The sequence below is a fragment of the Tamandua tetradactyla genome, chromosome X (genome assembly GCF_023851605.1).
Source record: "Tamandua tetradactyla isolate mTamTet1 chromosome X, mTamTet1.pri, whole genome shotgun sequence".
In the NCBI taxonomy this organism is placed as follows: Eukaryota; Metazoa; Chordata; class Mammalia; order Pilosa; family Myrmecophagidae; genus Tamandua; species Tamandua tetradactyla.
Genome location: NC_135353.1, coordinates 45,965,162 through 45,980,433, shown reverse-complemented (window position 1 = coordinate 45,980,433; position 15,272 = coordinate 45,965,162).

Sequence of the window (15,272 nt, the reverse complement as noted above, 5' to 3'; positions counted from 1 at the left end):
TATTGGGGAGTTTAATCCATTAACATTTTGTATTATTGCTGTAAAGGTAGTACTTTCTTCTACCAGTTTGCCTTTTGGGTTTTTTATGTCATATATATATATTTTCTCTTTTTACCTTTACTGATAGTCTTCATTTCTGCACTCTTCTCCACCTCTCTCTCCTGCCTTTTCCTAACTGCCTGTAGTGCTTCCTTTAGTATTTCTTGCAGAGCCCGTCTCTTGGTCACAAACTCTCTCACCAATTGTCAGAAAACGTTTTGATTTTCCCCTCGTTTTTGAAGGACAATTTTGCTGGATATAGAATTCTTGGTTGGTGGCTTTTCTCTTTTAAAATCTTAAATATATCATATCACTGCCTTCTCGCCTCTATAGTTTCTGCAGAGAAATCCACCATACTTTTATTGGGTTTCCCTTGTATGTGATGGATTCCTTTTCTCTTGCTGCTTTCAAGATCCTCTCTTTCTCTTTGATCTCTGGCATTCTGATTAGTAAGTGTCTTGGAGTACATCTATTTGGATCTATTCTATTTGGGGTACACTGCACTACTTAAATCTGTAATTTGATGTCTTTCATAACAGATAAGAAATTTTCAGTGATAATTTCCTCCATCAGTCTTTCTCTTCATTTTCCCTTCTCTTCCCCTTCTGGAACACCCAGAACATGTATATTCATGTGCTTCATGTTGTCATTCAATTCCTTGAGACCCTGCTCATATTTTTCCATTCTTTTCCATATATTTTCTTTTGCATGTCAGATTTCAAATGTCCAGTCCTCCTGTTCTGTAATCCTTTCTTTTACTTCCTCAAATCTATCATTGTAGGTTTCCATTTTTTTTTCATCTCTTTTACTGTGCCTTTCATTCCTGGAAGTTCTGTGATTTGTTTTCTCAAACTTTCAATTTCTTCTTTTTGTTCACCCATTACCTTTTTATATCCTCCTTCAACTCGTTGATTTGATTTTTTTTCCGTTGACTTGATTTTTGATGAGATTTTCCATGTCTATTCAAACATCCCGAGTTATTTGTTTCAACTCCTGTATCTCATTTGAATTGTTGCTTTGTTCCTTTGACTGGGCCATATTTTCAATTTCCCTAGTATTACTTGTTATTTCTGCTGGCATCTAGGCACTTGATTTCCTTAATTAGTTTATTCTGGAGATTGTTTTCACACTTTTACCTAGGATTTTCTTGCTGGATGTCCTTCTCTATCTGTTCTTTGCCATTCAGTTCAGCTTATTCTAGACCTCTTACATAGGTTTTGTTTAACTGATCAAAAATTTTCAGTTCTTGTTTTTCTGTTTCTTGCCCTGTCTACATGAATCTCCTTTTACAGGAGGGTCTACTCAGATATTATAGACCCCAGTCAGATTTCCCCAGACTGGGATGATTCCTTTCACAAGGAAAGAGTCACCTGCATCAGTTTTCCCTGAGGGTGAGACCCAGCCCATTGAAAGACTTTCCTATGAAGCCTCTAGACACTGTTTTTCCTATCCTACCCAGATCATGGTGCTTGTTTGCTGGCAGCTTTCCACCAGCATAAAGTGATGTGGTGACTTCAACTTCAGCAGACTCCCCCTACTGGGGGCGAGGTTGAGACAGAGCAGAGGTTGTAGGCTGGTTTTAATTGCTTCAGATTTCCAGTTTCTGGGGCCTGAATTCCTTGAGGAAAGGATCCCATCCCTTTCCTCAGGAAGGCACAGCCTCAAGGGAATTAACTCCTTTTACTTGACCCACCACTTTGTCTCTAAAATAAACTTAATTCCACCTTTGCCTGGGACAGTTGGAGCCTGAGAAGCCTTGCAGTTCTAACTAATGAGCTGTTAAGTAGTAGAAGCAAAGCAAAAATAATCTTTTTCAGAGCAAGATTTCCATTCCTTGGGTTTGTTAATCAAGAGCTTAAGTTGGTACTTGTTCTATGTATTTCTAGGCTTAATGTGCCCCTCTCCCCCTTTTATAGAGTCCAGCCTATTCTAACTTTTCATGTTGGAAGGGGCTGTCAATAATATAGGATAGGGGAATGGAACTAGTTGATGCTAGAACTAGGAGAAGCTGGCTCCTCTGCAATTCAGGACTTACCTGTTCCAGGGAACCATCTGGAAGTTGTAGGTTTCTGGAAAGTTACCTGTGGTAACTACCTGTGGTAGTTAGATTCAGTTGTCAACTTGGCCAGATGAAGGCACCTAGTTCTGTTGCTACAGACATGAGCTAATGGTATGTGAACCTCATCTGTTGCTGATTACATCTGCAGTCGGCTAGGAGGCATGCCTGCTGCAAAGAAAGACTTTTGACTTAATTGGCTGGTGCTTAAATGAGAGAGTGCAACGTAGCACAGCCCAAGTAGCTCGGCATACCTCATCTCAGCACTCACAGCTCAGCCCAGGCCCTTGGAGATGCAGACAGGAATCACCCCTGGGAAAGTTGTTGGAACTCAGAGGCCTGGAGAGAAGGCCAGCAGAGATTACCCTGAGCTTTCCCACGTAAGAAAGAACCTCAGATGAAAGTTAGCTGCCTTTCCTCTGAAGAACTAACAAAATAAATCCCCTTTTATTAAAAGCCGATCCGTCTCTGGTGTGTTGCATTCTGGCAGCTAGCAAACTAGAACATTACCCTAGGGCATGGAACCTTTGTAGAATCTTATATAATGCCCTAGGTGTTCTTTAGTATCAGCAGGAATGGTTTTGGTTGGGCTTTGGCAAGTTATGATAGGTAGCAATGTCTAACTGAAGCTTGCATAAGTGTGATCTCCAGAGTTGCCTCTTACTGTATTTAAACTCTCTCAGCTACTGATATCTAATCTGTTACATTTCTTTCCCCCCTTTGTGTCAGAATGGCATTATTCATCCCATGGTGCCAGGAACAAACCATCCCTGTGGGTTATCTCCCACACTGTCAGGGAGACTTTCACCTGTGGATGTCATGTCCCACATAGCAAGAAGGGCAATTGTTTCACTTGCAGAGTTGGGCTTATAGAGAGAGAGACCACATCTGAGCAACCAGAGAGGCCCCTCAGAAGTAATTCTTAGGCATACCTAAAGGTAGGCTAAGTTTCTCTGCTACATACATAAGCTTCACAAAAAGCAAGCCTCAAGATCAATGTACCTGCCTCTTTATGTTCCATATGTCCTCCAACCTCTTTATATAACTTGACATCAGAAAAACCCACCTAGGATTTCAGGTAGTCTGAGGAGTTCTATGAATATTAGTTTTGTGGACTATATTTCAGGAAATAATTACATAAGATTAAAAAAAAGAGTCTGTTAATTATCAAGCTACACAGAAATATACACAAGGGATTATAGATTAGGGAAATGGAGAATATGAAGGAAGGGTGGAGAAATAAACGGAGCAAGTGGGAGCAGCCCAGATGAGCTTTGAGGAAGTGATTAGGTTTTAAGTGGTATTTAAGAGTATTTTTACTAGAGGAAAATATTGGAATAAGGTATGATTAAGTGGCAAACGTGAGTTTCAAGGTTTGGGTAAATTAGGAGGCTGAAAAGATAAGGCAAGGGATTTATCAGAGAGTCATAAAATGCAATATGGAAAATTACAATAAAAGTAGCTAAATCAATAGGTGAACCTAGGAATGAACTATTAATGAATAAAAGGCCCAAATAATCAGTTTTCCTCTACTAATTTCCTGTAATTCTTTTATGAAAAGCTCTGTGTTCCTTTCTAGGCTTTTAAAAATTATCATTCTTTTGAGCTGGGACTCAGCATCAAGGGATTGAGAAAACCCCTAGAATGAGCTGAGACTCAGCATCAGGGGATTGAGAAAACCTTCTGAACCAAAAGGGGGAAGAGTGAAATGATACAAAATAAGTGTCAATGGCTGAGAGATTCCAAACAGAGGCAAGAGGTTATCTTGGAGGTTATTCTTACACATTAAATAGATATCACCTTGTTAGTCAAGATGTAGTGGAGAGGCTGGAGGGAACCACCTGAAAATATGGAGCTGTGTTACAGTAGCCATGTTTCTTGAACATGATTGTGTAATGATATAGCTTTCACAATGTGACTGTGTGATTGTGAGAACCTTGTGTCTGATGCTCCTTTTATCTACCTTATCAACAGACGAGTAAAACATATGGAATAAAGATGGATAATAAGGGGAACAAATGCTAAAATAAAGTTAGAATGAAATGCTGGTGATTGGTGAGGGGAAGGGGTGGGGGGTATGGTATGTATGAATTTTTTTCTGTTTTCTTTTCTTTTTATTTCTTTTTCTGAATAGATGCAAATGTTCTGAGAAATGATCATGATGATGAATATTCAACTGTGTGATGATATTGTGAATTACTGATTATATATGTAGAACAGAATGATCAAAAATTACAAATCTTTGCATTTGCTTGGTGTTTTTTGGTATTTTAAACAAAATAAAAAATAATAAAAAATTATCATTCTTTTTTCATTTCCTGTCTTCATTTCAAAGACCCTGGAGTCAAAGGATAAATAAGAGGGCATGTCATGGATCTTGTCTGGCCAAGCTGTGTGACTCATAAAGCCAAACAAAGGTTGGGGACATGAGAAATCTGCCCTGTCTATACTCTTACTCAAATGGATTACTTGGCCTAATTTTTTAAAAAATGGAATGATTAATATGACAATGCACATATTGTGATTGTTCCTTTCTATGTGTTCCTATAGCCTGCTGCTTTTAGTCCTATTATACTATTTCTCAAAGCTTATCTGACTTGGAATATAGTTTAATTATTTACAATTCTGAATTTGCAAACTAGTGCCATATAGGACACAATTAGGTCATAGATGTTCTTCATTTGGCCAGCAGATGTTCACATTAAAAAAATAGTTGCCAATATTTTAAAAATGGGAGAATTTTACAAAAATATTAATTGTTAACTTCTCCTGAAAAATGGAAAAATCTGGCATACAGTACCCCTATTTCCTCATGGCAACAACTGATTAGAACTGAACATGGCCACCCCTATTACCAACTTGACATTGAATCTGAAAGTCAGTTGTCATTTATCATGGGATATCCATTTTTCTTCAAAAGGTGACGTAAGAGTAAAGTGAAATATTTCTCTATACCAATTTCTACAATAAAGGAAAAATAATCACTAGACTGAGAGGGGAGATGACTGTTTTGTTTCAAGAAGTGAAGGATGGGGTAGGTCAAAGGTTAGGTAGGGTTAGGAATGGAAAGTCTCCCAGCAGAAATAGGAGTCTCTGTGCTGTGAACTGGTGTTTAGAGGGGAAAAGACATGTTTCTTACCCAAGTGAGAGCTTAGCAAAATAGCAGAGATGATAGAGTGAGAAAGAAGAGGAGATAATTAAGTCATTTCTCTTTTCAGGTTTCTCATGGAGCAAAACACTCCTAGGGGATTTTATGCTGTCTTTCTGCCTTCAACTGAAATTTTCATTGAGCATCTATTCTATGCCATGCGGTATATTGTGGTGAACAAAGGAAACACAGCCCCTGCTCTTGCGAAGCTCACAGTTGAATGGAGAAAGCAGATATTAATAAATACTATGAAGGAAAATAAGAGAGTGCTAACTAAAAAGAACACCAAAGACATTTTTCCTAATCTAGGCTGTCAGGGAAGCCTTCCCTGAGGAAATGATGCTTAAATTGGGGCCTGGAGAGTAAACAGGAGTTAGGTAAGAAGAAGAGGGTAGACCTTTATAGGCAGAGGTAATAGCATGTGAAAACATGAAACAGGCAGGAGCTGGGCACCACTGACATGTGAAAAAAGGTCAACTGGCTGGTAAAGATTAGGGAGAAGAGTGGCTGAAAATGAGGCTGGGAAGGGTGAACCAACCAGGCCACAATGTATGCAGGGCTTTGGAGGCTGTGGAATGAGTTTGAATTTTCTCTTGAGAGTCATCAAAAGGTTTTAAGGAAAATGCATCCTGATTAGAGTTTTTTTTTTAATTTATTTTATTTATTTTTATTTTTTTTAATTTTTTTTTTATTAATTAAAAAAAGAATTAACAAAACAATTAGAAATCATTCCAATCTACATGTACAATCAGTAATTCTTAATAACATCACATAGTTGCATATTCATCATTTCTTAGTACATTTGCATCGATTTAGAAAAAGAAATAAAAAGACAACAGAATAAGAATTGAAACAATAATAGAAAGAAAAAAAAACAAAAAAAACAAAAACAAAAAACCTATACCTCACATGCAGCTTCATTCAGTGTTTTAACATAATTGCATTACAATTGGGTAGTATTGTGCTGTCCATTTCTGAGTTTTTATATCCAGTCCCGTTGTACAGTCTGTATCCCTTCAGCTCCAATTATCCCTTCTCTTTTTTTTTTTTTTAATTAACGGAAAAAAAGAAATTAACCCAACATTTAGAGATCATACCATTCTACATATGCAATCATTAATTCTTAACATCATCACATAGATGCATGATCATCATTTCTTAGTACATTTGCATTGGTTTAGAAGAACTAGCAACATAACCGAAAAAGATATAGAATGTTAATATAGAGAAAAAATTAAAAGTAATAATAGTAAAATCAAAACAAAACAAAACAAAACAAAAACCTATAGCTCAGATGCAGCTTCATTCAGTGTTTTAACATGATTACTTTACAATTAGGTATTATTGTGCTGTCCATTTTTGAGTTTTTGTATCTAGTCCTGTTGCACAGTCTGTATCCCTTCAGCTTCAATTACCCATTGTCTTACCCTGTTTCTAACTCCTGCTGAACTCTGTTACCAATGACATATTTCAAGTTTATTCTCGAATGTCCGTTCACATCAGTGGGACCATACAGTATTTGTCCTTTAGTTTTAGGCTGGATTCACTCAGCATAATATTCTCTAGGTCCATCCATGTTATTACATGGTTCATAAGTTTATCTTGTCTTAAAGCTGCATAGTATTCCATCGTATGTATATACCACAGTTTGTTTAGCCACTCTTCTGTTGATGGAGATTTTGGCTGTTTCCATCTCTTTGCAATTGTAAATAATGCTGCTATAAACATTGGTGTGCAAATGTCCGTTTGTGTCTTTGCCCTTAAGTCCTTTGAGTAGATACCTAGCAATGGTATTGCTGGGTCGTATGGCAATTCTATATTCAGCTTTTTGAGGAAGCGCCAAACTGCCTTCCACAGTGGTTGCACCCTTTGACATTCCCACCAACAGTGGATAAGTGTGCCTCTTTCTCCGCATCCTCTCCAGCACTTGTCATTATCTGTTTTGTTGATAATGGCCATTCTGGTGGGTGTGAGATGATATCTCATTGTGGTTTTGATTTGCATTTCTCTAATGGCCAGGGGCATTGAGCATCTCTTCATGTGCCTCTTGGCCATCCGTATTTCCTCTTCTGAGAGGTGTCTGTTCAAGTCTTTTTCCCATTTTGTAATTGGGTTGGCTGTCTTTTTGTTGTTGAGATGAACAATCTCTTTATAAATTCTGGATACTAGACCTTTATCTGATATATCATTTCCAAATATTGTCTCCCATTGTGAAGGCTGTCTTTCTACTTTCTTGATGAAGTTCTTTGATGCACAAAAGTGTTTAATTTTGAGGAGTTCCCATTTATTTATTTCCTTCTTCAGTGCTCTTGCTTTAGGTTTCAGGTCCATAAAACCGCCTCCAGTTGTAAGATCCATAAGATATCTCCCAACATTTTCCTCTAACTGTTTTATGGTCTTAGACCTAATGTTTAGATCTTTGATCCATTTTGAGTTAACTTTTGTATAGGGTGTGAGAGATGGGTCTTCTTTCATTCTTTTGCATATGGATATCCAGTTCTCTAGGCACCATTTATTGAAGAGACTGCTCTGTCCCAGGTGAGTTGGCTTGACTGCCTTATCAAAGATCAAATGTCCATAGATGAGAGGGTCTATATCTGAGCACTCTATTCGATTCCATTGGTCGATATATCTATCTTTATGCCAATACCATGCTGTTTTGACCACTGTGGCTTCATAATATGCCTTAAAGTCAGGCAGCGCGAGACCTCCAGCTTCGTTTTTTTTCCTCAAGATGTTTTTAGCAATTCGGGGCACCCTGCCCTTCCAGATAAATTTGCTTATTGGTTTTTCTATTTCTGAAAAATAAGTTGTTGGGATTTTGATTGGTATTGCATTGAATCTGTAAATCAATTTAGGTAGGATTGACATCTTAACTATATTTAGTCTTCCAATCCATGAACACGGTATGCCTTTCCATCTATTTAGGTCTTCTGTGATTTCTTTTAGCAGTTTTTTGTAGTTTTCTTTATATAGGTTTTTTGTCTCTTTAGTTAAATTTATTCCTAGGTATTTTATTCTTTTAGTTGCAATTGTAAATGGGATTCGTTTCTTGATTTCCCCCTCAGCTTGTTCATTACTAGTGTATAGAAATGCTACAGATTTTTGAATGTTGATCTTGTAACCTGCTACTTTGCTGTACTCATTTATTAGCTCTAGTAGTTTTGTTGTGGATTTTTCCGGGTTTTCGACGTATAGTATCATATCGTCTGCAAACAGTGATAGTTTTACTTCTTCCTTTCCAATTTTGATGCCTTGTATTTCTTTTTCTTGTCTAATTGCTCTGGCTAGAACCTCCAACACAATGTTGAATAATAGTGGTGATAGTGGACATCCTTGTCTTGTTCCTGATCTTAGGGGGAAAGTTTTCAATTTTTCCCCATTGAGGATGATATTAGCTGTGGGTTTTTCATATATTCCCTCTATCATTTTAAGGAAGTTCCCTTGTATTCCTATCTTTTGAAGTGTTTTCAACAGGAAAGGATGTTGAATCTTGTCGAATGCCTTCTCTGCATCAATTGAGATGATCATGTGATTTTTCTGCTTTGATTTGTTGATATGGTGTATTACATTAATTGATTTTCTTATGTTGAACCATCCTTGCATACCTGGGATGAATCCTACTTGGTCATGATGTATAATTCTTTTAATGTGTTGTTGGATACGATTTGCTAGAATTTTATTGAGGATTTTTGCATCTGTATTCATTAGAGAGATTGGTCTGTAGTTTTCTTTTTTTGTAATATCTTTGCCTGGTTTTGGTATGAGGGTGATGTTGGCTTCATAGAATGAATTAGGTAGTTTTCCCTCCACTTCGATTTTTTTGAAGAGTTTGAAGAGAATTGGTACTAATTCTTTCTGGAACGTTTGGTAGAATTCACATGTGAAGCCATCTGGTCCTGGACTTTTCTTTTTAGGAAGCTTTTGAATGACTAATTCAATTTCTTTACTTGTGATTGGTTTGTTGAGGTCATCTATGTCTTCTTGAGTCAAAGTTGGTTGTTCATGTCTTTCCAGGAACCCGTCCATTTCCTCTAAATTGTTGTATTTATTAGCGTAAAGTTGTTCATAGTATCCTGTTATTACCTCCTTTATTTCTGTGAGGTCAGTAGTTATGTCTCCTCTTCCATTTCTGATCTTATTTATTTGCATCCTCTCTCTTCTTCTTTTTGTCAATCTTGATAAGGGCCCATCAATCTTATTGATTTTCTCATAGAACCAACTTCTGGTCTTATTGATTTTCTCTACTGTTTTCATATTTTCAATTTCATTTATTTCTGCTCTGATCTTTGTTATTTCTTTCCTTTTGCTTGCTTTGGGATTAGTTTGCTGTTCTTTCTCCAGTTCTTCCAATTGAACAGTTAATTCCTGCATTTTTGCCTTTTCTTCTTTTCTGATATAGGCATTTAGGGCAATAAATTTCCCTCTTAGCACTGCCTTTGCTGCATCCCATAAGTTTTGATATGTTGTGTTTTCATTTTCATTTGCCTCGAGGTATTTACTAATTTCTCTTGCAATTTCTTCCTTGACCCACTCGTTGTTTAAGAGTGTGTTGTTGAGCCTCCAGGTATTTGTGAATTTTCTTGCATTCTGCCTATTATTGATTTCCAACTTCATTCCTTTATGATCCGAGAAAGTGTTGTGTATGATTTCAATCTTTTTAAATTTGTTAAGACTTGCTTTGTGACCCAGCATATGGTCTATCTTTGAGAATGATCCATGAGCACTTGAGAAAAAGGTGTATCCTGCTGTTGTGTATCATTTGGAGAATTGTGTATCATTTTGGAGAATTTCCACTGCTATTTTTTTTTAAGTTTACTTATCTTTTTTTCTACTGTGTCTTATCTGCTTTCAATCTATCATATTTACTTTTCATTTCAGATATTGTATTTTTTAATTTTTAAGAGCCGCATTTGAGTTTTTTAAAAAAATATTTTTATTGAGAAATCTTTACACATATATATTCCATATATGGTGTACATTCAATGGCTCACAATATCATCACATAGTTGGATAGTCATCACCATGATCATTTTTTAAGATATCTGTATCACTACAGAAAAAGAAATAAAAAGAGAAAAGAAAAGACTCATACATATCATAAGGATTACCTCTCCCTCTCATTGACCACTAGTATTTCCATCTACCCAATTTCTTTTACCCTTTGTCCTCATTAATTTTGTTTATTTTTTTATCCTTTTTTTTTACTTATCTGTTCATAACTTGGGTGAAAGGAGCATCAGGTGAAAAGTTTTCAGAATCACACATTCACATTGTATATGTTATATCTTTATACAGTCATCTTTTGGAATCAAGGCTCTGGAAGATAGCCCAACAGTTTCAGTTACCTTCTTCTCACCACTCCAATACACCATACACTAAAAAGGGATATCCATATAACACATAAGAATAACCTCCAGAATAACCTGTTGACTTTATTTGCAATCTCTCAGCCACTGAAAATTTATTTTGTCTCATTTCTTTCTTCCTCTTTTTGGTCAAGAAGGCATCTCAGTCCCTTAATGCTGAGTCCCAGCTCAGCCCTCCATGTCTATCCCACATTGCCAGGGAGATTTACACCCCTGGGAGTTATGTCTCACATAGGAGGGAAGGCAGTAAGTTCACCTGCCGAGTTGGCTTAGAGAGAGAGTCCGTCTGAGAAAAAGAGGTTCTCTGGGCATGACTCTTAGGCCTACTTTTAAGTAGGCTTAGCTTCTCCTTTGTGGGAATAAGTTTCATAGGGGCAAACCCCAAGATTGAGGGTTCAGTTTATTGATTTGGCTGTCCCCACTGTTTGCAAGAATGTCAGAAATTCTGCAAATAGGGATGTTTAATATTTCTTCCTTTCTCCCCAATTCCCCAAGGGGATTTTGCAAGTACTTCTTTATTCACTGCCCAAATTACTCTGGAATTTATTGGGGCATCACACTAATCTGGACAAACCAACAAAATCTCATACCCTATTCAAGATTCCATGTACTTATGGCATTCAACTAAACCGACCATACAAGTTAAATTAGGAAAGGTACTACCCAAAATATAAATTTTGCACCCAATAAACATCTCTCTCTTTAGTCTCACACAGAAGTTGAAGTTCTAAAATATAGACAATATCATCCTTTACCCTGTTTTCTGATTTATCTTAGTCTTATCCAGATAATCTTCATTCATATCTCTACTCAAAGTCTGATCACTTTTTCAACGTTTTAAAAAGTTTCTGTATGGGGTATTGCTGACTGTCATAGTTTCAGAGCTCTAACTCTGAGTCACATTTGAGTCTTTTGTATCTTACATTTCTTGCCTCATCATGCTCATGTTTTTCTCTACGTCCCACGACATATGAAGTGGATTTATAATAGGTGTTTTAATGTCCTTGTCAACTACTTCTTTATCTTGGTTGCATCTTAGTCTGATTTTTTTGATTGATTTTTCTCCAGGGTCATAATTTCTCTCTTCTTTGTAGGCCTGGTAACTTTCTATTGAATATTATGCATTGTTTAAGTTTTTGTTTTGGGTTGCTGGACTTTGTTGTATTCCTTTAAATAATGTTGGACTTTTTTTTCCTGTTATGAAGTTAAGTTACTTAGAATCAGTTTGATCCTTTGAAGGCTTGATTTTTTTTGTATGCTGAATGGTGGTGTGCTGGTTTGAAAGGATGTATGTCCCCTAGAAAAGCCATGTTTTAATCTAAATCCCATTTCATAAAGGCAGAATAATCCCTATTCAATACTGTATGTAATTATATCATCTCCCCGGAGATGTAATCCAATCACGAGTAGTTGTTAAGCTGGATTAGGGGAGTTGTGTCTCCACCCATTTAGGTGAGTCTCGATTGGTTTTCTGAAGTCCTATAAAAGAGAAAACATTTTGGAGAATGAAAGAGATTCAGAGAGAGCAGAACAGAACGACATAGCCATGAGAAACAGAGTTCACCAGCCAGTGACCTTTGGAGATGAAGAAGGAATATGCCTCCCAGGGAGCTTCATGAAACAGGAAGCCAGGAGAAGAAGTTAGCAGATGATGCCATGTTTGCCATGTGCCCTTCCAGATGAGAGAGGAACCCTGACTGTGTTCACCATGTGCTTTCCATATTAGAGAGAAACTCTGACTATGTTTGCCATGTGCCCTTCCACTTAAGAGAGAAACCCTGAACTTCATTGGCCTTCTTGAATCAAGGTATCTTTCCCTGGATGCCTTTGATTGACATTTCTATAGACTTGTTTTAATTGGGACATTTTCTCAGCCTTAGAACTGTAAATAGCAACTATTAAATTCCCCCTTTTAAAAGTCATTTCATTTCTGGTATATTGCATTCTGGCAGCTAGCACACTAGAACAGGTGGGGTCACATTTCATTATTTTTCCATGTGAGTATCCTGTTATTGCGGCACCATTTGTTGGATTTTTTTTTATTTGTTTGGTTTTTGTTAGTTTGTTTTGCTTGTTTGTTTTTTGGGAAGTGCATGGATCAGGAGTCAAACCTGGGTCTATGCATGACGGGTGAGAATTCTACCACTGAACTACCTTTGCAACCCCTGAAGATCTGCTTTTAAGTTTTGTTAAGACAGAGTCAGAGAAATTTTTATTCTTAGATTAATCCCCCCCCCACTAATGTATTCTCTTTCTGCAGATTTCCCTGAATGCTTTGTGTATTAGGAGATCTTTGTACTCTGACTGGTGAGGACATGAAATATTACCAGTCCTACGTGAGCTCTGGTAATTATTCTGTTTACATTTCTCATGCTTCTTTCCCTGGTCCTGGGTATTTTCCATTCATGTCTACACACATCAGTCAAAGACTTAAGGGCACTCCTCCTTAGATCTCTGCGACTCTTTCTGTACAGCTCTTCCAAATCTGGCTGTCTTCCCCACAAATTTTAACTGTTTTGGCCTGCCTGAACTCTAATGTAATCGCTGTCTCCTCAACTCAGTGAGAGTGCTTGGCTCTGTTTAGGTTCTGTCTCCTCTTGCTGTATCCTGGAAAATGCCTCAAGACAGTAACTTGGTGCGATAGTGCGACTCACATTGTTTGCTTCCAGACTCTTGGGACTTAGAGTCTTGTTCCGCAATGTCTGAAAACTTATTTAATATATTTTGTAAAGTTCTTTATTTGTTTAAGATGGGAAGATGAGTTCAGTTACTGTTTCTCCATCTGGGCTGGAAGGAGAAATTCATTAACTGAATTTTAACTTTTATATTATTTTTCTTTTCTTACTGTACTTATATTTTGGAAGAATGAAGCAATCAACACAAAAACAGGGTTGTATCTGGAATTTATTTTATAAGTCACCTTCTAGAGCATCTCCAAGTTTCTATCCATATTCAGTCAATCTGAGAATTATATGATCTAGAAGGCTGCCTTAGTTTCCTAAGGTGCCATAGCAAAGTATCACAAGCTAAGTGGCTTAAAACAACAAAATGTTTTGTCTCACAGTTCTGAAGACTGAGAGTCCAAAATCATGGTCTCAGCATGGCCATGTTTTCTTTGAAGTGTGTAGGAATGAATTTATTCTATGTGTCTTCCAGCTTCTGGTGGTTACCAGTAATCCTTGGTGTTCCTTGGCTTATGGCAGCATAACTCTTTCTCTGCACCCATTACATGGCCATCTCTCTCTGTCAGTCTGTGTCCAAATTTCCTTTCCTTATAGGATACCTGTCATATGTGGTTACAACCCACCATAATCCAGTTTGGCCTTGCCTTAACTAATAACTTTAAGGAGGTATCACAGGATTAGGGGTTAGGGTTTTAACATATATTCTCCTGGGGGGGGGAGATACCATTCAATTAATAAAAATGTCTAATTTTTCATAACTGACAATGATAGGCCATTAGCCAGCAGAAAAATATTGTGTCCCACATAGAGTCTGCACCTTAAAAAATGATGAGGAACTCAAATTTTATAAAACAGGTTTCCAAGGAAGGGGAGTGGTTGATTGTAGGGAGGAATCCACAGGAGTTCCTGCTGAACACTGAACTTGCTAGAAAATTTTACTGCCCAAAAGAACTGCTCCAGACTTTTCAATTAGCAAAGGTTTTTCCTGTAGCTGACATTCCATCACTAATTTATCATCTCCACATGCTGTTGCTTCTTGCCCTCTTCTATTCTTCCTCACCATCAGTGTCCCTTCCCCGAAACCCTGTCTTCTTCCTTGCTTCCACATGCCAGAATCTGAGCTTTGTGTCCCAAACTCCTATTAGACCCAAATCTTGATCAAATGTTAATTTGTATAGCCTTACTTTCCACTCACCTTTGCCACAGCCTCTCTATAGGCTGGTCTTTTCAGTGTCCATTCAAATATGCTGCACTCTTTTGGAATTTTATGTCCATGCTAATGCTCTTGCCACTGTCTGCATTATCCCTTATCCCCACAAATCCTGACCATCCTTCAAGGTCAACACAATTGCATGTATAGTATTCTCTGGACCATCCTACACCAAACATACCTTGTTTTTCTTTTCTTTTTTTTTTTAACTTTTTAATTGTATAATATAATGTACATACAAAGCAAAGAAAGAAAACAGCAATAGTTTTCAAAGCACTCTTCATCAAGTAGTTACAGGATAGATCCCATAGTTTGTCATGGGCCACATACCATCATCTCAGATTTTTCCTGCTCCAGAACATTGGAGGTTAGAAGGAGTATATATATTTTTATCATCACTTTTTTTGTGTGAAAAATAGCGTATACACTAAAAAAAAAAAATTCAAAGCACAGCACAATTAGTTGTAGAACAGATTTCAGAGTTTGGATGGGTTACAATTCCACAATTTTAGGTTTTTACTCCTAACTGTTCTAAGATACTGGAGACTAAAGGAAATATCAGTACAATGATTCAACAATCATACTCATTTGTTAAACCCTACCTTCTCTGTATAACTCCATCAACACCTTTGATCCTTCTATCCCACTCTTTAGGGTTATTTTGCTATGGCCATTATAAATTTTTCATGTTGGAAGGGGCTGCCAATAATATGGGTCAAGGAGATGGAACTAGCTGGTGTTCTGGAGAGGATGGACTAGGTTTCAG